The sequence below is a fragment of the Amblyomma mixtum genome, chromosome 1, assembly GCF_055824585.1.
Source record: "Amblyomma mixtum isolate Tamu chromosome 1, ASM5582458v1, whole genome shotgun sequence".
Lineage (NCBI taxonomy): Eukaryota > Metazoa > Arthropoda > Arachnida > Ixodida > Ixodidae > Amblyomma > Amblyomma mixtum.
Window position 1 is genome coordinate 54,512,726 of NC_143012.1, and position 21,592 is coordinate 54,534,317.

Consider the following 21,592-nt stretch of genomic DNA (forward strand, 5'->3'; position numbering starts at 1 on the left):
ATGTCGCGAATATCACAATAAATATGAGAGAAAATGTTTTCCTAAATTCTCTAAACTCGCGAAAGCAGAATTGCATGAACGATAACGATGACGATGAAGACACGTAGAGATTTATCTGTTTTCACAAGACGACGATGTGCAGTGAACATTGCACTTTGCAAGAGTGTGCTGCAGTTTAACATGAGGCGTGATCGTCTGCGTCGAAACTGTGATACCAGTGTCCGCACTGTGTGCAGTTCTTTCATTGAGAATATATGTAAACTGCGTATCAACATCAGGAACCAAGGTTTCTGCGATGAAGTCATTATAGAGATGGATGTTCCCGTTAAACTGAAAGCACATAGATTTCATTGCCATACCAAGCCACCCTGGTGCTTACCGCAACAGGCAATAAAGAAACAAATTGTTTCACTACCTTAGTGCTCTCGTGCACTAGCCAGCAAAGCTCCTCTCTTCGCGGCGGCACTACTTCGAATTGAATAGCATAATATTTGTTTGATTTAGTCACTGAGCACAAAACCACAAACATCGCAAGGCACTTGGCACAAAGCAAGAAACATCGCAAGGTCTTCTTTGAAGGTTTACCCATTGGAATAGGGCATTGGAACTAAAAAAGGAGTTATAATATTTTCGTATTGAGAATAATGAAGTGACGGCTTTATAGGCCATCAGCAAATCGAAATTCTTTGAATGAATAATAATGTGGGCTGAACGCGGGTCCGATGAAATACTTTGCACAGCTTAGTAAAATAGTTCGCCGGAACTTATTTTACTTCTAGTAAGACTAATAACACAGCTTTCTACAATCTATCGCTAACATACGCTTGCTAGTGACGGGAGGTGGCTAATATGCGAAGCAGCTACGCAAAAAAATTGAGCGTAATGTGATCTCAGCCCAGAGGGTGCTGAGCTCGTGCCGATAAGCACGGCGCAGTACCAGTAAGGACGAGAATGATTGGCACGTGTGGTTTTCTTTACATCTCCAGGTTCTCCAAGCCAAAGGTTTTTAATATTCAGCTCAGAGAATAGCATCATCAAGAGGTCAACGCGCTGCCTTCAACGATGAGGTGATTTGTACAGTTGCCGATACACACCGCTCTACAAGCCAAGAAGGTGATGAGCAAGTACGAGCTCCATAGAGAATATAACGAAGCGACTATGGCACGTCATTATAATCTGTACTTCGTCAGAAACTCAGTTTAACGAGTGTAATGGATCACAGTGTAATAGATATTTATATTCTTCACTACAGTACATAACGTTGGTAAGACTAGAGAAATGTGTTTAGTACATCAGTGATGTAATATATTTCTAGGAGTTAGGTAAACATTCATGTTAGACACAGGTTTTGGGAGAAAAGAAAGTTCTCTAAAATACAGAACAGTGCTCCGTATGAAACGCTGCCTACGCGGTTCATAGTACAGGTTCATCAGAAACAAATTTTTCTTCCAGTTTCCAGTTATGATGTGAATCAAACGACTTTGATTTCTAGCAGTTGACCACAGTTTCAGAAACGATTTATTATATAATAAAAATTGTCACAGAAGCAGGTAGGAAGGTTTATATTTGCCACAACGTCCAAGCGCCAGCGGAAACGGCCCGGCCGGCTAACCGACTAGCGAGCGAGCTCTCGGGTGAAGAAGAGCGCGTGCCAACCTCCTGAGCGCGACTACTAGGCGGCGCCAGTAATACGTTGCGGCATTGCCCCTCCCGGTGGAAAAAGCATCGTCCCGATGCTGCGTGGCGAGGTCAAGCAGAACATTAGGCTTGACCTAGCGGGCGTGGAAGGGCTTCATCCGGGCAACGTGTACGACTTCCGACTGTGTTTGCCGTCGGGACGTACGAACAGTTCCTTGCGGAATCACTTCGTAGGTGACGTCGCTGAGTTTGCGCAGCACTTCGTACGGGCCGAAGTAGCGGCGCAGAAGCTTCTCGGAGCGACCCCGCTGGCGAACAGGAACCCACACCCAGACTTGATCGCCAGGGTTGTAAATTACCTCCCTGTGACGAAGGTTATAGCGTTGAGCGTCTTTAACCTGCTGCGTCCGGAGTCTCATTCGAGCTAGCTGACGGGCGGCCTCAGCGTGCTGTACGAATTGGTCAGCGCCGGCAACTGATGGGAGGGCGACATCGGGCAGTAACATTGCATCCAGCAGGGTAACGGCTTCGCGACCGTACACCAAACGAAACGGTGTGAAGCGGGTCGTTTCCTGGACTGCGTTATTATACGCAAATGTTGCATACGGTAGTACCTGGTCCCAGTTCTTATGGTCATCGTCGACGTACATTGAAAGCATATCGGCGATGGTCTTATTGAGTCGCTCAGTAAGGCCATTCGTCTGAGGATGGTAAGCTGTTGTTCTGCGATGACAAGTGCCACTGAGCCGCATAACTTCCTGGGTGAGAGCTGAAGTAAATGCAGTGCCTCTGTCTGTTAAAACGACCGCAGGGGCACCATGACGAAGGACTAGGTTAAAGATGAAAAAGTTCGCAATATCAGTAGAAGTGCCGCTGGGAAGAGCTTTGGTTTCACAATAGCGGGTGAGGTAATCAGTGGCGACTATAATGTAGCGGTTGCCCAATGATGACGTAGGGAACGGCCCGAGCAAGTCCATACCGACTTGGTGAAAGGGTACTCGAGGAGGACCAATAGGCTGCAGCAGACCGGCCGGCTTGACAGGCGGCGTCTTCCGACGTTGGCAATCACGGCACGTCTTAACATAGCGCTGGACAATAGCAGCAAGCTTGGGCCAGTAGTACTTCTGACGTACGCGAGCCAAGGTCCGTGAGAAACCGAGATGGCCGGCAGAAAGCTCGTCGTGGCATGCCTGCAAAACGTCGGGACGGAGCGGCGTTGGGACCACCAGCAGGTACTGAATGCCTGTGGAAGCGTAGTTTTTCTTCTAAAGGACGCCGTCCCGCAAGCCGAACGACGACAGGCCACGCGTAAAAAGGCGAGGTGGCGATGAGACGGTTCCCTCGAGGTAATCGATGAGGGGCCGCAGTTCGGTGTCATCTCGCTGTTGTTGAGCGAGATCAGGCATCGTGAGAGCGCCGAGAAAAACGGAGTCATCTGTTTCAAGTGAAGAACACGGGATAGGGGCTCGGGATAGACAGTCAGCGTCACTGTTTCTTGCCGGACTTGTACACAACAGTGACGTCGAACTCCTGCAAGCGGAGACTCCAGCGGGCTAACCGGCCAGAAGGATCTTTAAGGTTTGCTAGCCAGCAGAGAGAGTGGTGATCACTGACCACTCTAAACGGCCGACCATACAAATACGGCCGAAATTTTGTCACCGCCCACACAACTGCAAGGCACTCCTTTTCGGTAGTAGAATAATTCGCTTCGGCACGAGAGAGGGTGCGACTGGCGTAAGCAATGACCCGCTCAGCACCATCTTGCCACTGAACGAGAACTGCTCCGAGGCCGACGTTACTGGCGTCGGTATGCAATGCTGTATCCGCCTCCTCGTCGAAGTGGCCAAGTATGGGCGTTGTTTGAAGGCGTGTGCGAAGCTCTTCGAAAGCCCTTTGCTGCTCGTCGGCCCAGATGAAAGGTTGGTCGTCCTTTGTTAGACGAGTCAGTGGTTCGGCTATCCGGGAGAAGTCATGGACAAAGCGTCTGTAATATGCACAGAGGCCCAAAAACCGTCGAATAGAACTGTTATCAATAGGAGTCGGGAAAGCAGCGACGGCAGCCGTCTTCTCTGGATCAGGGCTAATACACTCAGCGCTGACGACATGGCCCAGAAATTTCAGCTGTTGGAATGCAAAGTGGTATTTTTCTGGTTTCAGTGAGAGGCCGGCCACGCGGATGGCATTTAGGAAAGCCGTCAAGCGCTTGAGATGCTCGTCTTAAGTCGCAGAAAAAATGACGATGTCGTCAAGGTAGACGAGGCACGTCTGCCATTTGAGGCCGGCTAGGACAGTGTCCATCATTCTTTGGAAGGTCGCGGGGGCGGAGCACAAACCAAAGGGAAGCACCTTAAATTCGTAGAGGCCGTCAGGAGTAATGAACGCTGTCTTTTCACGATCACGTTCATCGACTTCGATCTGCCAATAGCCACTGCGTAGATCGAGCGATGAAAAGTGTCGGGCATGGCGGAGTCGGTCGAACGAGTCGTCGATTCGAGGCAGTGGGTAGACGTCTTTTTTTGTAATTTTGTTGAGCCTCCTGTAGTCGACGCAGAATCGGAGGGTTCCATCCTTTTTAGCGACCAGCACAACAGGCGAGGCCCATGGGCTTGTGGACGGTTGGATCACATCATCGCGAAGCATATCATCAACTTGCGCCCGAATAGCCTCGCGTTCCTTAGTCGACACTCGGTAGGGGTGTTGGCGGATAGGGCGTTCGGTGGGGTCAACTATAATGCGATGCCTTGCTACTGACGTCTGTCTCTCCTTGGAGGTGACGGCAAAGCAGTCATGGTAAGAGTCAAGAATTGCTTGAAGGCGGCGTTTCCGGTCAAAAGGCAAAGCAGGATTCACGTCAGTTCGAACTGTATGGCCAGTGCTCTCGGGAGGGCTCTTGTTGAGCAACGATAGGGCGCAGTGGGCTGAGGGCTCGCCGACTTCATCAAAGTAAGCGATGGCTGCCCCTTGCGGTAAATGGCGGTATTCGGCGGTAAAGTTCGTTAAAGGCAGTTCAGTTCGCTTATTAGTCAAGGAAAAGACCCCAGGAGCGACGCAGACTTGTAGGCTCAACAATAAATTCACATTAATTTCCGCGAGGCCTTGAAGGGCGGGAGAGTTGTCGCAGTGCACTGTAACAAACATGCTGGTGCGTGGAGGTAGTGTGACATGATCATCGCATACCCGGAAAACTGGCCTGCCTGCTGTATAGTCGTCGGAAACTGCGCGCTGGGTCGAAAAAGTCACCATGAGGTCACGGAGGTCGATTATTGCGCCGTTTTCTCGAAGAAAATCAAGACCGAGGATCAGGTCCTTGGAGCACTCCGCCAGCACAGCAAAGCAACAAGAGAAAGTTACGTGGCGAATCTCGACTCGTGCGGAGCGCACTCCTAGCGGCGTCAGCACATACTCGCCGGCTGTCCTTATCGGCGCGCCGTGCCAAGCAGTCAGGACTTTGCGTAGGATTGTAGCAAGGCCACGACTCATAACGCAAAAATCAGCGCCGGTATCTACAAGGGCAGTCGTATGGTGGTTGTCAACGACGATCGGTATCTCAGCGGACAGAAGCTCACCGTCGACGAAGTGCGCCGTATCACGGACTGTCGGACTGACGGGTCGTTCAGTGCGTCGAATTGCGGCGTCGAAGGTAAGCTTCTGTGATCGTCGGGAGGTCGTCGGACTCGTTGGTCGTTCGGTGCATCGATTTGGGGCGTCGGAGGAAAACTGCGGCGATCGTCGGAAAGTGGTCGGACTGCTGGTCGGTGCGGGGGGTCGGAGGTCGGAATGTTTGATCGAATCGGCGAATGGAGGATGTTGGTCGTAGTGCTCATCGACGGCGGCTCTACCTCCGAGAGTCGCCGTCCTCAGTTTTCCCGGCGCGGACTTGGGGACTGCTTGAAGGAAGTACGCCGGTTGGGGGAAAACTGTCGCGTTGATGGCGACCTGGACTGGCGTCGCGGTGGGGACGCAGGTGGGACGTTGGCGCTGAGGTACTGGTCGATGTCCCGAGGTGGTTCACCATAGCGCGGCCGAGGGGCATCCGGTGAGAATCCGCGCAAGCCCATCTGACGGTATGGACAGTGGCGCAGTACGTGCCCGGCTTCGCCGCAGTGGAAGCACAGAGGTAGATTGTTCGGCGTACGCCACACGTGTGCTTTGCGAACGGGCGGTCGAGTGTCGGGCGCATCAGCCGGAGCTGGATGCCGGGGTGCAGGACGGACGAGAGGAGCGGGCCTGTAGGGTGCCGGCGGTGCTGGCGCAGGGGTACGCAACACGTCGCTGTAGGACATGACGTGCGGCGCAGGCGGCTGTGGGGATGGCATTGATGGCACTGCTTGCCGGAGCTCTTCACGGATAACATCCGAGATGCCTCCAACACGCGGGTGTTTCTCGAGGAAGGGCAGCTTTTGCAGTTCTTCATGCACGATGCTTCGGACAAGCTCGCGAAGGGCGCCACTCTCGTTGCCGTTCATCGGCAACGGAAGTCCAAAGCAGTGGTGTTCGCAGAACGATCAAATTGTACGAATCGCTGTTGTAGAGCACGCTCTATACTTGTCGCCTCCTTCTTAAAATCAGCCACAGTACATGGAGGGTCACGTACAAGGCCGACGAAGATCTGTTCTTTAACGTCACGCATAAGATGGCGCACCTTCTTTGCCTCCAACATGGACGGATCCGCGCGGTTGAAAAGCCGAGTCATTTCTTCTACGAACATGGCGACGCTCTCATTGGGCCGCTGCGCTCGGGACTGTAGAGCCAGTTCAGCCATCTCTTTTCTTGCTTCGTTGCCGAATGTGCTGAGCAGCTTTTCCCGGCAATCTTGCCAGGTGGTGATGGTAGTTTCGTGGTTTTCGAACCGCATCTTGGCTTGCGTCTTCAAGTGAAAAATAAATGTTCCGCAACTTTCGCTCGTCGTCCCACGCATTAAACGCAGCGACCCGGTCGTAGTTGGCCAACCAGTCCTCAACATCCTCAAATTTGTCGCCATGGAACGGCATGGGCATACGCGGAGCATGGAAGAACAGCGGCTGGGCACTCACTGGAAGGTGAATGGGCTGGCTTGCCTCTGTAGTCGTCATGGTCCGCGGTAAGGAAAGAAGGGGACCACACTCGGGGACTAAGCCTCTCAAGCGGCGGCTGGCCTTGTGCACAGGTGTGACCACGGTGTGTAGCGGGGCTTCGGAGGCACCCAAAAACTCTTCGGACATGGGATGTACCCAGCAAGCTCCACCAAAGTGTCACAATATTCTTTATAGAGAAATGGAGTTCCTCCTCTGACAAATATTATTTTGACGTAGTATGTTCTCTTTATGCGCCTTGAGCCTACACTGAAGTCGTAGAAATTGACTAAGCAAATCATTTTAATTAGTATAATTTTGGACTTTTATGGGGCGCAATAACGAAAGCGCACAAAATTAAGTCCACTTTCCAGTTCTCGCAATTGTGATGACTGTGATTTCTAGTTAGAAACGCAAACTCGCTGAGCTGTTCGGTCGAACTCGATCCCGAAAACCTGTAGACCTTAGAAGTCTGAGTTGCAAGCAGAACACTTGGGTGTACTACTCTAAATTAACATTCTTTGGTCATCTAAAAGCTCTCGGCACCTATCTACAAACCGTATCACAAGCTTTAACATGCGTAAAAAATCTTCGCAGAGTAAACCCAAACAACGCTTCCTGCAATACTACGAATGGGCACATTTTTCTGAGAACGTAGACCAAATGGATGATACGGATAGAACGAACACGCAAGAAGCGAGTAAGAAAAGGCGGCAGAGACACTTAAGACTGCTGAAATGTTAGAAGGCGTAACGCCACCCGCTCACTTTGTGAACGCAGTCTCGCAGCCAAAGTACACGCAGATTTGTCCAGGTCTCGGATTTCCCCCAGATATTTCCCCCAGTTGGATCAGCCCGGTGGTGCCGCCCACAGTAAGTGGGGCCAAAGTGGCGTGTTGCCTCCTTCGAGGGGCCTAAACGGACCAAGCGCTTGACGTCGGCTTAATCTCAAGGCTCCCCTTCTCCCGGAGACGGCAATGCCACGCACGGTAAAAGAGGGTGCTCAGGAACATGTTGGCGCACTGCTCAACGACATCCCCATGCGGGGATGTCACTCCGGATACTCAGGAAAGCGTGGTGTTGCAACTCACCATAACCTGCATGTTGCACATGCCTCTGCGGCCGAGGGGGCCGGGGGTGAGCTTGAACAGCCGTGAAACAATTTAGCAAGTTTCGCTGACATGGAGCGTCAGTCGCACTATGAAGGTGTGCGTGAGGCTTTCAGTTGCTGTACATGGTAGGCACTTCTGATGCATTGGTCCGTAATTTTGTTTTTCTAAACTTCTAATAAACCTGGCACTTACATCTTGACACGTGGGCACGGGCCGCGGGGATACGGCCGTAATCTTTTAGTACTCTGGAGGTATGATGGGAATCATTTCCATTGATATCTTTGATTGGAGATACTTTTCCCTTGTAATCGGAGGCATCGCAAAACTATAAATGATGACAAGCATATGGAAAGACCGAAAAATAGCTATGGAAATTATTTGCCCAGAAAGGCAATAATGATAAAATCAGCTATGTTACTTAGCGCATGCATTTTCATGCATATCTGTTGATTCAGATATTATTTAGACTTTAGTGTTTAGAAGGGGAGAAACGACAATTTAACTTAAAGGATTCAAAACGAAAAATGCGCTGAATTCGATGTTCACAATTCGTACTGCCAGTTTCTATTTAAAACGCAGTCGTGGCACTTTCTCGGGACCACTCACTAAGATATAACGTAAAAAACCCTTCGATTCAAACCCAGGTGCCGGTAACACTGCCGCTTTTTAGTGAGTTGAAAGTTTCTTAGGTCAAGTTGTAGAATTGGAGGTCATTCACAACAAACGCTTCAGTCAGCCCAAGTGTATGAGCTGCGCACCTATGACCCCAATAAAAAAGGCCAGATCCAAACCAACCTCAAGTGTATAGTCAGGTATTTAGGCTGAATAGTTAAACATCTACACCACAGCTGATTATTAAGTTATCGATGTACTGAATATTGCTTGGGAAAAGTTATTGTTGCCATTAATACTGCAAATGGTTAAGGAGCATAGTGATATGATTATTACTCGTATATTAAAGGCTCGCGCCGAACTTGATACGTTATCACATCGCCGCAAACTATCACGCTTGACCCTTTTCCATAAACTTTACCATCATGTTCTGCTCCTTAACGATTTTTTTCAATCACCTGAATCTTTTTTTCCACGTCGCGACCACCCGCTGAAAGTTAAACGCATATCATGCCACACTTCTTCTTTTGCTAACTCTTTCGTACCACGTACTATAGTCGACTGGAATAATCTACCATCACACATCGCTTCTGAAAGGGATCTTAACAAGTTTCACGACCTTCTAACCCAAATGTCTGTTTAGCTTTACTAATTGATTGTACCACTTGCTGCATTGAGCTGTTTTATTATTTTGTTTTGTTCCTGCGATTGTTATTGCCTCTAAAACGCTATCTGTTCTTTTTTCGTGTAAATTACAATGTATACTACAGGTTTTTGTTTGTTTCTTGTTTTGTTTTCTACATGTGCTTTTTGTATTTATGTTTTGCACCTTGGTGCTTGCTCATTCTTATTTTGCGTTGTGTGTCATTGCTCCCCCCTAAAGGCCCTCGATTGAGGGCCTTTAGGGGTTTATTGAATAAATAAATAAATTAGATATATAAGACCTCACGCGCTCCACTCAGATTGTTGAAGCTGAAGTTCTGAATTGACCGAACAACCGAGGACTATGGTACGTGCCTACAGAAAAATCTGCAATTGCAATTTCCTTTCCATGTGTTTGGAGGAATTATTCTTGAAAGAACACCGAATATATTTAGCATTGTCCCTCGAGGTCCTCGCCATTGAGCATGCCCTCCAGTCTATTTCCCTCCTTCCCTCTCTCCACGAGTACACAGTCTATACAGACTCACAAGCCGCTATTCACCACATACAGAAACGCACCGTAATCCCTTCTCTCCAACAGGAAGGCGAACGAGCGGTCTCCACACTGCAGCCTTCCATCGTCTTCCCCTGCTGGGTCCCTGGGCATTCGGAGATTGACGGCAATGAGCTGGCCAATCACCTCGCCCGCGACACACTTTTGCGGGCACCGCTGTTCCCCTGTCGCAATCCTTCGGAGGACGGTGGGAGACTCACCCTTCGCCGCACCATAAAAAAGGTCTACCTCGAGCTCCGCCCAGACAAACGCCTTTACCCTCCCCCTCATCCATCGCTCACGGTGCCGGAGGCTCGCCTTCTTCGGCACATCCAAATGAATGCAGTCATCACCCCGTCTCGCCTCTTTCTCTTTCTTCTCTTTCTCTATCGCTATCGATCGGACCCTTCCTGTCCCAACTGCCCCTGTATCTACGCGAACCTGGCCCATTGCCTCTTCTGTTGCCCGGCTGCTCAGCAGTCGGGTTCCTACCCGCCACCTTCTCTATCCATCACCACCTGGCTCGACTGGCTTGGCGCTGAAGGGGAGGAAGAACAGCGACTTCTGGTCGCCCAGGCGGTCGACATGCTCGATCTGTAAATTATGGCCGAATAAAGGTCTGCTACTACTACTACTATTTAGAAAACACGGGATTTAAAACTGTGGATACTTATAAAAGGAATATTTTTCTCCTTTAAATGTTCAATGTATTTAAGCTCTGAGACACCCATTTTGCTATAGATAAAATTAAAGAGCTGTTCTAAAGAACTCTCTTAGGCTCGTGTAACTGCAAGCTCCTAGCAACGAAGCCTTTGAGACTTTCGTGAAGCTTACATCTCTTCAACCTTTCTCGAGCACCTCTGTGAAAAAGCGTTGAATTTCCCTGCCACTTGTGCTTGCTGCTTGGTCCTCGACTTCTTTTGATATTTGACAACAGGTCAATGGCTGATCTCTAAGGCATGAGCTAGAAATAACCGCTCCAAAACGGCATTTTAATCGGTTTTTTTGTCCGTCATATTTTCGAAGCGCATCTCTTCTTTAGGTTTTGCTAACTTCTATCTGCCTACTGTGTGTTGTTACACGCAATCCTTCAGGATAATTCGCAATACGCTTCTGATGCCACCAGGTCGAGAAGCTTTTTAGCTGACCGGTGCTGGTAGTTACCAGAAACAAACTTCTGATGCCTTAAACGCAAGCAACCTCAGGAAGGAAGATTCACCAGTATGAGATCCATATTTAAGCGCAACGTCCAAGCGGACACACGAGGTCTCGATGTTTCTACGCACAAAGCCATGACGTCTCGTTGTGTTGAGGATCGCAAACACAAAATTATGTGGGATTATTCTCCCTCATTTTCTTTTTGTTTAAACTCTTGCCTGTCATACCTCGACACCACCTTCCTGTGTTTTTATTTCTGATGTGTTTTTATTTCAAAGCGCCTTCATTCAGTGGATTGTAGCCAACCTAAGAGAAAAACTCACGCCTTAACTTGTATCCTTATAGGATGAATTAGGCCATCATATTTTGTTCCTCGTACGATCCCTACTGTTTCTTAAACGGCCTAATTTGCGTTGAATACTAGCACGTTTCCGCCACTTGAAGAAAAGTGTCACACAGTATGGGAGCTACTGGAGAAGCTATGAAAATAGCGGCCTTTAGTGTGCCAGAATTATCAATAAAATGGATGCCCTTGTCGAACATTTCTCTGCAAATTAAAACACAAACATAAGAGCCTGAAACAAGAAAGAACGGTCATGTATTTTAATGATAATTTGAACACCCACAAGCCTATCATTTGCATGCTTCTTCAGAAGCTCACATGCTATGGCACACCTTTCTTTCTTGTGCTGATAAGTACATTAACAGCTCACTGAGGCGCCTTAATGATAAAGTAATCTTTAAATGAGTAGATCATTGCTTGGTAATTCTAGACAACACACGCATTTCATCCCTTGACGAGGCAGTTGCTGACAGTGTTCGAGCGCTTAAAGCCGTGTCAGGAAGCTTAAGTTCACACACGAAATTCCCTGTGACAAGAGCATACATTTTTTAGACCAAAGAATTTATTTTATGCACAACTACGTCTGTTGGATGTACAACGCTAGGTCGCAAAAAAACCTTATAACTTGTAATTAGCGCTTATACCAAAATCATAAAACGTGGGATTGCAATGAACTGCATCAACGCCGTCGTGAAAGTCACTTGCTGAGATCAATTCCCTGATCCTGTTCAAAAGATAAAAAGAAGGGTATGAAGAAAAGAAAGAGAAAGACACTCAAGCCTTCCGTATTCACATAACTATCCTACATCATTAAGGCAATAGCTAGCCGTTACAACGGTAATGTTGTCTTTTCTAAACCATGCAAGCTATCAAAAATTTCCCCGACTATAGCAAGAAAGAGGAATGCGACGAGGAATAATAAGCATAAATGTGTACTTAGGTCAAAAAGACCGAAGGTTTAATTAAATAGAGCTAGAACACTTCGATGCTGTAAAGGATGATATTTGTGGCCTTCTTGTCCACTGCTGGAAAACATAATTTCTGGGCTGTCTTAAGAAAAAGTTTCAGCACGAAATCGTTGCAGCTTTCTTTATCAAGACATCTGGTGACAATATCGTCGGCACTCCTTCATTATCATTGCTTGAAAATGAAAGGGTTTTTTGAAGAACAGCGACTGGATATTACGTTGAGAGAACTTAATGTACTTAATATTCTATAAAATCAGGTGGAAGTGCAGCTCCATGCTATCTATTTTTTTGGTGCTTTCAGCATCCGTGTCTGTTTTAGAGCCACCAGTGTAAAATTTACTGCACATGCCACATTTTTCTTGCAGCGCGAAGAATTCCTGTAGTATGCGTTCACGTGGTGCTCGCTTTTTGTGTAAATCTTTAATTGTAAAGTCACACACTGCGGGGAGGCAGTATCGTGGTGGCAGTATTGTTCGGCAGGGCATGTAGTACTGCTAACTCTTCTATCTCAAAACCGCAGTACTAAATGCCTGATAAAATGCAATTTGTTGTTGCTAATCTTTCCAAGGGGCACTTGGTGACAGATGGCAGCGATGTTTCGGAAGAAAACGGATCTTTAGGATGTAAGTGTATGAAAGTTAGCCTCCTCAATCCTCCAGAGCGGGCTCAGTTACTTCAACGTAACGGCTTGTTACCGCCGATGTTCTCTATGCTCCAGATGATAGCCGCACACCAAAATTATGACCAGGGTATAATCGTTTCAGGTCGGACGCTCTTGCTGAGCCACATACTAGGTACCCACCTTTAACTGTGTTCAGGCAACGAGGCGCACTAACAGAGGCAGCAAGGTTTTCAAAGTTTGTTATATTTCTAAGTTTCGAATATACATGCTTCCTGACGGATCTGGAGGAGCATTGTCGCCGCTGGCTTGTTTTGGCACCTTGTAGCAAAGGGTCAACGCATCGGTCCCAGATTTAGAAACTATGAAGAGGGGTGTTTATGATGTGAATCAGACCGCTTTGATTTCCAGGAACAGACCTCAGTTTCCAAAAACATTTATTACGTAAAAAATATTCTTTAAAGAGAATTGCAGTCTTTCATCTAACCATTCTTTTGACTATATTCTCTTTAAGCCCTTTTTGACTGTAGTAAACTTGTACGAATTCACTAAGCATTCATTTTCATGTGTATAGTTTTGAAAATTTAGGGGACGCACTAAAGAACGCTCACAAAAGTTCAGTACATTTTCCTGTGCAACAACTAATTTAGAATTTATTCCCCTAACAAAGCTGCTCTTTTCTGTAATAACCTTCCAAGTGTTTACTGGTACGAGGGGCATTTTGACCGTTTTACTTCCTTAGGACATTACCTTACTTAAGCCTTTCATAGTATAATGATAGTCTATGAAAACGTATCTTGTTAGGACGCTAAAATGTACGGAGATAAGTGAGAACGGTAACTCCCGCACTATGTCCATTTTTTATTCCACTGTGCTAGGCATGATGAATTCATACACAGCACTCGACCTCCCTTACAGCTTCTGTTTTCATGTATTATGTGGTCCTCTGAGATTCCATTACAAAGTGTTCATGTAATTATAATGTTTCTGATTCGTACTTAGGAACGCAAACACAATTTGCTCTTCGATAGAACTCCTCGCCGAAAACCAGTAGACCTCAGATTTTTAAGTCTAAGTTGAGAGAAGACCGCTTGCTTGTATGGCGATAAATTAACATTCCTTTGCCGTCTAAAAGCTCACGACACCTATCCAAAATCTGTATCAGAAGCCACTGACATGCACAAAAAGACTTCGTAGAGTATGCCCAAACAACGATTCGCGGAATGCTACAAATGGGTGCATTTTTTCATGAACACCAAGTAAATGAAAGATACTCAAATGCAGAACACGCAAGAAGTCAGGAAGACACTTAAGGCTGCTTAAATGTTAGAAGGTGTAACCCCACCGGCTCACTTTGTGAACGCAGTCCCACTCCCAAAGTGCACAGAGATTTTTCCAGGCCGCAGGTTTCTCCGCATATTTCCCCTTGGGTCAGCCCGGTGGTGTCATCGACAGTACGCGGGGACAAAATGGCGTGTTGCCTCCACCGAGGGGCCTTAACCGTCCAAGCACTTGGCATCCGCTCAATCACCAGCCTCCTCCTTTTCCCGGACATGCACTCCGATGCACGGCTAAGCGAGGATGCTCGGGTACATGGTGGCGCACTGCTCCACAACATCCCCCTGCCGGAATGTCGCTTCGAATGCTCGGGAAACCATGGTGTCACAACTCACCATAACCTGCATGTTGCAGACACTCCTGCGGCCGGGGTGCCCTGGGGGCGAGCTTGAACAGCCATAAAACAATTTAGCAAATTTCGCCGACATGAAGCGCCAGTCGCACTATGAAGGTGTGTGAGGCTTTCAGTTGCTGTGCATGGCAGCCACTTGTTATGCATTATTCCGTAATCTTGTGTTGCTCAACTTCGAATAAACCTGACACTTCCATCTTGACACGAGGCGCCGAGCGCGGGGATACGGCAGTGGCAAATATTATTTGGGCTGTGTCTGGATAGCCTTTATTTGTTCTCAAAACATGGGCAGTACATAAATGACTAGATCCTTGTTGGCTGACGGTAGAGGGATTCCTACTTTTTTGCATAAAAGCTTCGTACTCATTGAAAGAGCATGTGACCAGGTTTTTCTTAATCGGTTAGTATCGTGGAGGTATGATGAGAAACATTTCTCCCCATGTGTTGTAAACGACTTTTGCCCTGTAATCGGAGGCATCGCAAGATGATAAATGATGACATGCATATCTCAGGACTCAAAAGTAGTTCCGGAAATGTTTTGCCCTGAAAGGCACTAATCATAAAATCAGCCATGTTACTCCGCACATGAAAGAAGGTACAGAAAATAGAAAGGCTAAATATGGCATTTTCATACATATCCCCACGCGAACAAGGTGGCGGGCCTATGCGGGTCCGACATAGGCAATACGGGCTGGTGGTTGCCAGCAGTAAACCTACATGGGTCCCCCATGGGTGCAGTGCTGGCAAAAAACGCTTGGGCTGCCCATTTGATGCCTGAGTGGGATCCTTGTCGGCTGGACATGCGCTTAAATATACTGGGCAGCCCACCTAGATCCCACTAATTACTCGCAGGCAAACGGAGGGGCTCTATTATGGTGAAGTGCAGGTAACCCCAGAAGAGTCTGCATGGGTCCCGCGTAGAAACACAGGGGCTAAACTTTGGGCTTCACAGTGGCGAAGCGTTGCATGTATGCAGTTTGGGCTTCCAGGGCAACACCTGCGACGGTCCCTCATTGGCTCGGCAAGCGCACATTTGCCATTCGCCCGTTTTCTCCGCCTGTAACTCATAAATCCACCATAAGACGGATTTCTTTTGTAGAAGCCTGTAGAAAAATGAACAACAGATTTCAGTGTTCCATAAGTCTAAGGGCGATGTTCTTGAAACGGCGCCTGCTATTTCTGGTATTTTCGAGATTTCAGAATTTTTTTATTCCTGTGCAAGGCGCCCTTTTATTTGCTTTAAAGTTTCAGTATTTTTCCCTTTCGAGTCAACAATTATTCATGCGGTTCAAATTAAACAGCTGTGCTGGAGAACTATACGCTGTTTCCAATTTTCTCCGCCTCCCAACTGCCCCTTTCAAAACTTCGGCTTACAGTTACCGATCATCGACCTTTCTCGAACACGTGGCCAATGAGGGCTCGGCTTCTGTGGCGCCTTTTGGTTCCAGTTTTGTAAGCGATTTCTTCTGACGTCTGACATCAGGGCACTGGCCTCATGTGAAAGTCTTCTGGAGCAGAAATTACCTCTTCAATGTGTCCTTTATAGCTTGCGATGTGTAGAAGCGCGTTTTCTCCGGACAAAGAAAAACTCAGTGCCTTGAATGACACTTTTTTAACGTCTCTTTAATCTCTTACTAATATATTACTGAAATGCTGCGGTGATCCTGTCCTGCACGCAATGTAAGCCTCAACTGTACTGATGTATATGCACACTTCGATAGAAATGGGGAACAGACCGAGGCTAGGCCTACCAATCATTACTGCGAACAGCTTCCAGCGACCCTCATGAAGCAGCAATAACAACATGCTCGATAATAGGGCATTAAAATGTTCTGGAAACAGGCCGCACTTATACACTCAGCTGATCGGAGCTTCTATATACCCCTGATTCTGGCTTATATGCCCCTAATAAGAGATCCCTCAGCAAGTATTAGATCTCTTAGCAAGCAGAGGTTCCAAATTAATTATGGTGGCCTATATTACTGGCAGGTGTCAATGAAAAGATTTCGTCCGGGGCCGTGACTGACCGTGGTTGTTTGAAACTGCAGGTTTGAACGAGCTAGTAGTTTTGTTTTTGCGAGGGCAACTGCCATAGTTCGTCTTGTGTTTTTAATGCGAAAGGATTACTTGGCTGTGTCAACAATTTCCGTTTATGCAAGAGTTAAGCAAAAAAGAATGACAGAGTGTGATAAGGGATAGTGTGACGCTGATGCACGTCAAAGTTTGGCCGATGTGGAGTACTTAGGTAATTCGAGCCCCAAATATCACTTAGATGTAAAAATACAGTAGTATCGGACGTCGATTCAGTGCTAGGACGTAAATACCGTACTAGACATCCAAATTGCCGGGAAAAAACGCAACCACGTGACAGGGGATAATAAAATTTCGCTGTACACAAAATTTGATTGATCTGGATTAAAGAGGCCAAAAGGTCATTTGGACGTAAATAGCCCATCCCTTGCATATAGTGCGAGAGCGTGAAAATAGCGGTGCACCAAAAGGCTAGAAGAACTAAAAGAGAGGCAAACAGACAAAGAGGAGAAAAAGAGGCAACTCCCTCCGTAGTCATAACAAATACCTTATGTGCGCATTGTTTGGCAGCTTAGATTTTAGGTCCCAAACTTGCCACACATTTTTGTAAGCGGGGCCTTTTGACTACTGGAGCGGACCACTTTGTACATGGCAAATATTCCAGACCAAAATCACTCCCACGCACTCATGCTATGAAACAATAAAAAAAATATCTGTAGCCTAGAAGTGGACTTAAAAGCAGGATACATCACGTATTTCTGAAGCGGGTATGATCAACATATTTTCAGTGTTTTTGAGTTTGGCGCAAGAATGGGGCGCATGCGGAGGTGATTGTACAGTATTTTCTAGCATTTGATGGGTACGTCCTATAAGCTGACCACGTAACTTTTGTAAGCGCGAAAAGAAAAAAATGCGTTTTGAGCGTGTTAACAGACGGTCGACGGGTGCCATGACCCGCTCTCTTGCAATTTGTGATCCCCACAGCGCACTCTACATCGAGCGGTAGAGCTCGTCGTATAGAAAAACGTGCGCAAGAAGACCCGAGAATAAACACTTGCAGAATTTCATCAATGTCACCAATGCACTTTCGTGTTATTTCTATTTTCAGAAAGAAAGTATATTTCAAATGACAAATGAGCTGTTTTGTTGCGATGGCGAAACAATATCGCTTAGAAAACGTCATGGGCAGGAATCTCGTGACGGTAATGTTGGAAAGCGATCTCAAAAGCGTCTTCTCATGCCTAACAAAAAAAAAATATAAATATTGTGTTGCAAAGACTGAAAGTACAAAAATAGACACAGAAGGTGACGTGCTCTTGAAAACTCCATGTATGCAGTTCTTTTGTTGAGAGTATATGCAAACTGCGTCTCGTCCTCAGGAACCAAGGTTTCTGTGATGAAGTCATTAGAGTGATGGATGCTTCCGTTAAAATGAATGCACATAGATTTCATTGCCATACCAAGCCAACCGGTTGTGGTGTTTCGGTGCTTGCCGCAACAGATAATAAAGACAAAAATTGCTTCAATACCTTAGTGCTCGCGTGCACTGGCCAGCAAAGCTGCTCCCTTCGCGGCGGCACTACTTCGAATCGAATCGCACAGTATTTGTTTGCTTTAGTTTGACTTATTTATTTCACTTGTCAAGAAACCAGAAACATCGCAAGATGCTTGGCACAAAGCAAGCAATATCGCATGGCCTTGCACAATGTTTACCCATGGGAATAGGGCTTTCGAACTAAAAAAGGAGCTATTGTTAAAATATTTTCGTATTGAAAGTAACGAAGTGAAGGCTTTATCGCCCATCAGCAAATCGAAATTCTCAGAATAAATTATAGTGTGGGCTGAACGGGGGTCTATTGAAATGATTTGCACTGCTTTGTAAAAGAATTTGCCGCAACCTATTTTACTTCTAGTAATTAATATCACAGCTTCCTATAATCTATCGCTAACGTACGCGTACCAGTGACGGAAGTCGGCTAATATGCGAAGCAGCGGCGCGAAAAAAATTGCGCAGAATGTGTTCTCAACTTAGAGGGTGCTGACCTCGTGCGGATAAGCACGGCGCAGTACCAGTGAAGACGAGAATGATTTGTTCTTATGGTTTTCTTTACATTTCCAGGTTCTCCAAGCCAAAGGTGTTTAATATTCAGCTCAGAGAATAGCATCATCAAGAGGTCAACCCACTGCCTTTAGTGATCAGGTGATTCGTACAGTTGGCGATACACACCGCCCTACAAGCGAATAAGGTGGTGAGGAAGTGCGAGATCCATAGAGAATATAACGAAGCGACTATGAAGCGTCATTATGATCTGTACTTCGTCAGAATCTCACTTTAACCATTGTAATGAATCATAGTGGAATAGATATTGATATTACACACTACCGTATGTAACGTTGGTAAGACTAGAGAAATTTGTTTAGTACATCACTGATGTAATATATTTCTAGGAGTTAGGTAAGTATTCATGTTAGACACAGGTTTTCAGAGAAAGGAAAGTTTTCTAAAATACAGAACAGTGCTCCGTACTAAACGCTGCATAGGTGGTTCATAGCACAGGTTCATCAAAAACAATTTTTTCTTCCTGTTTACATTTATGATGTGAATCAAACCACTTAGATATCCAGCAATAGACCTCAGTTTTGAAAAACAATTTATTATATAATAAATATTCTTTATAGAGAAATACAGTTCTTCCTCTAACCATTGTTCTTCTGACATAAGTACGTCCTCTTTAAGCCCCTTTAGCCTGTAGTGAAATCGTAGGATTTCCCGAAGCAAATAATTTTCATGGTTATAATTTTGGAAATTTATGAGGCGCAATAAAGAAAGCGCACAAAATTAAGTACACTTTCCTGTTATTGCCATTATGATGATTGTGATTCCCGGTTAGGAACGTAAACTCGCTAAGCTGTTCGACTGAACTTGATCCCGAAAACCTGTGGACCTTAGATATCTGAGTTGAAAGAAGAAAGCTTGCGTGTATTGCGCTAAATTAACAGTCTTTGGTCGTCTAAAAGTTCTCCACACCTATCTACAAAGCTTATCAGAAACCCCAAAGAACCCTTCCTGCAAAGCTACAAATGGGCGCATTTTTCCAAGGACGTCGAGTAAATCGACGATACGGATATACAGAACACCCAGGAAGTGAGGAAAAGAAGCCGTGGGAGGCACATAACACTGATCAGATGTTAGAAGGTGTAACGCCAGCCGGTCACTTTGTGAACGCAGTATCGCTGCCACAGTATACACGGGGATTTCTTCATATCTCAGATTTCCCCCGCATATTTCACCCGGTTGGGTAAGTCCTGTGGTGCCTTCCACATTAAGCGGGGCCAAAGTGGCGTGTTGCCTCCACCGAGGGGCCTTAACGATCCAAGCGCTGGGCATCGGCTCAATCAATCACCAGCCTCCCCAATTTCTCGGACATGCACTCCGATGCACGGCTAAGCGAGGATGCTCGGGTCCCTGGTGGCGCACTGCTCCCCAACATCCCCCTGCCGGAATGTCACTTCGAATACTCGGGAAACCATGGTGTCGCAACTACCATAACATGCATGTTGCAGATGCCCCTGCGGCCGAGGTGCCCTGGGAGCGAGCTTGAACAGCCGTAAGAAAAATCAGCAAATTATGGCAAATATTATTTGTGCTGTGTCTAGATAGCTTTTCTTTGTTCTCGAAACATGGACTAGATCAATGACTAGATCCGTGTTGGCTGACGGTTGAGGGATTCCTAATTTTTTGCATAAAAGCTTCGTACTCGTTGAAAAAGCATGTGACCAGGTTTTTCTTAATCTATTAGTACCGTGGAGGTATGCTAATAAAGATTTCCCCCCATGTGCTGTAAACGAATTTTGCCCTGTAATCGGAGGCATCGCAAAATGATAACTGATGAGATGCATATCTCAGGACTGAAAAGTAGTTCTGGAAATTTTTTGCCCTGAAAGGCACTAATCATAAAATCAGTCATGTTACTCCGCACATGAAAGAAGGTACAGGAAATAGAAAGACTAATAATGGCATTCTCATACATATCCCCACGAGAACAAAGTGGCGGGCCCATGCGGGTCCGACATGGGCAATGCGTGCTGGCGGCTGCCTGCAGTAAACCTACATGGGTCCCCCATGGGTGCAGGGCTGGCAAAAAACGCTTGGGCTGACCATTTGATGCCTGAGTGGGATCCTTGTCGGCTGAACATGGGCTTAAATGTACTGGGCAGCCCACCTAGATCCCTCTAATTACTCGCAGGGAAACGGAGGGGCTCCATTATGGTGAAGTGCAGGTAACCCCAGAAGAGTCTGCATGGGTCCCGCGTAGAAAACACAGGGGCTAAACCTTGGGCTTCACAGTGGCGAAGCGTTGCAGGCATGCAGTTTGGGCTTTCTGAGCAACACCTGCGACGGTCCCTTATTGGCTCGGCAAGCACACATTTGCTATTCGCCCATTTTCTCCGCCTGTAACTTATAAATCCACCATAAGACGGATTACTTTTGTAGAAGCCTGTAGAAAAATGAACAAGAGATTTCAGTGTTCCATAAGTCTAAGGGCGATGTTCATGAAACGGAGCCTGCTATTTCTGGTATTTTCGAGATTTCAGAATTTTTTTCTTCCTGTGCAAGGCGCCCTTTTTTTTGCTTTAAAGATTCAGTATTTTTCCCTTTCGAGTCAACAAATATTCATGCGGTTGAAATTAAACAGCTGTGGTGGAGAACTATACGCTGTTTCCAGTTTTCTCCGCCTCCCAACTGCCCCTTTCAAAACTTCGGCTTACAGTTACCGATCATCGACCTTTCTCGAACACGTGGCCAATGAGGGCTCGACTTCTGTGTCACCTTTTGGTTCCAGTTTTGTAAGCGATTTCCTCTGACGTCTGACATCAGGGCATCGGCCTCATGTGAAAGTCTTCTGGAGCAGAAATGACCGCTTCAATTTGTCTTTTATAGCTTGCGATGTGTAGAAGTGCGTCTTCTCCGGACAAAGAAAAAATCAGTGCCTTGAATGTCACTTTTTCTAACGTCTCTTTAATCTCTTACTAATATATTACTCAAATGCTGCGGTGATCCTGTCCTGCATGCAATGTAGCCTCTGCTGTACTGATGTATGTGCACACTTCGATAGAAATGGGGAACAGACCGGGGCTAGGCTTACCAATCATTACTGCGAATAGCGCTCAGCCA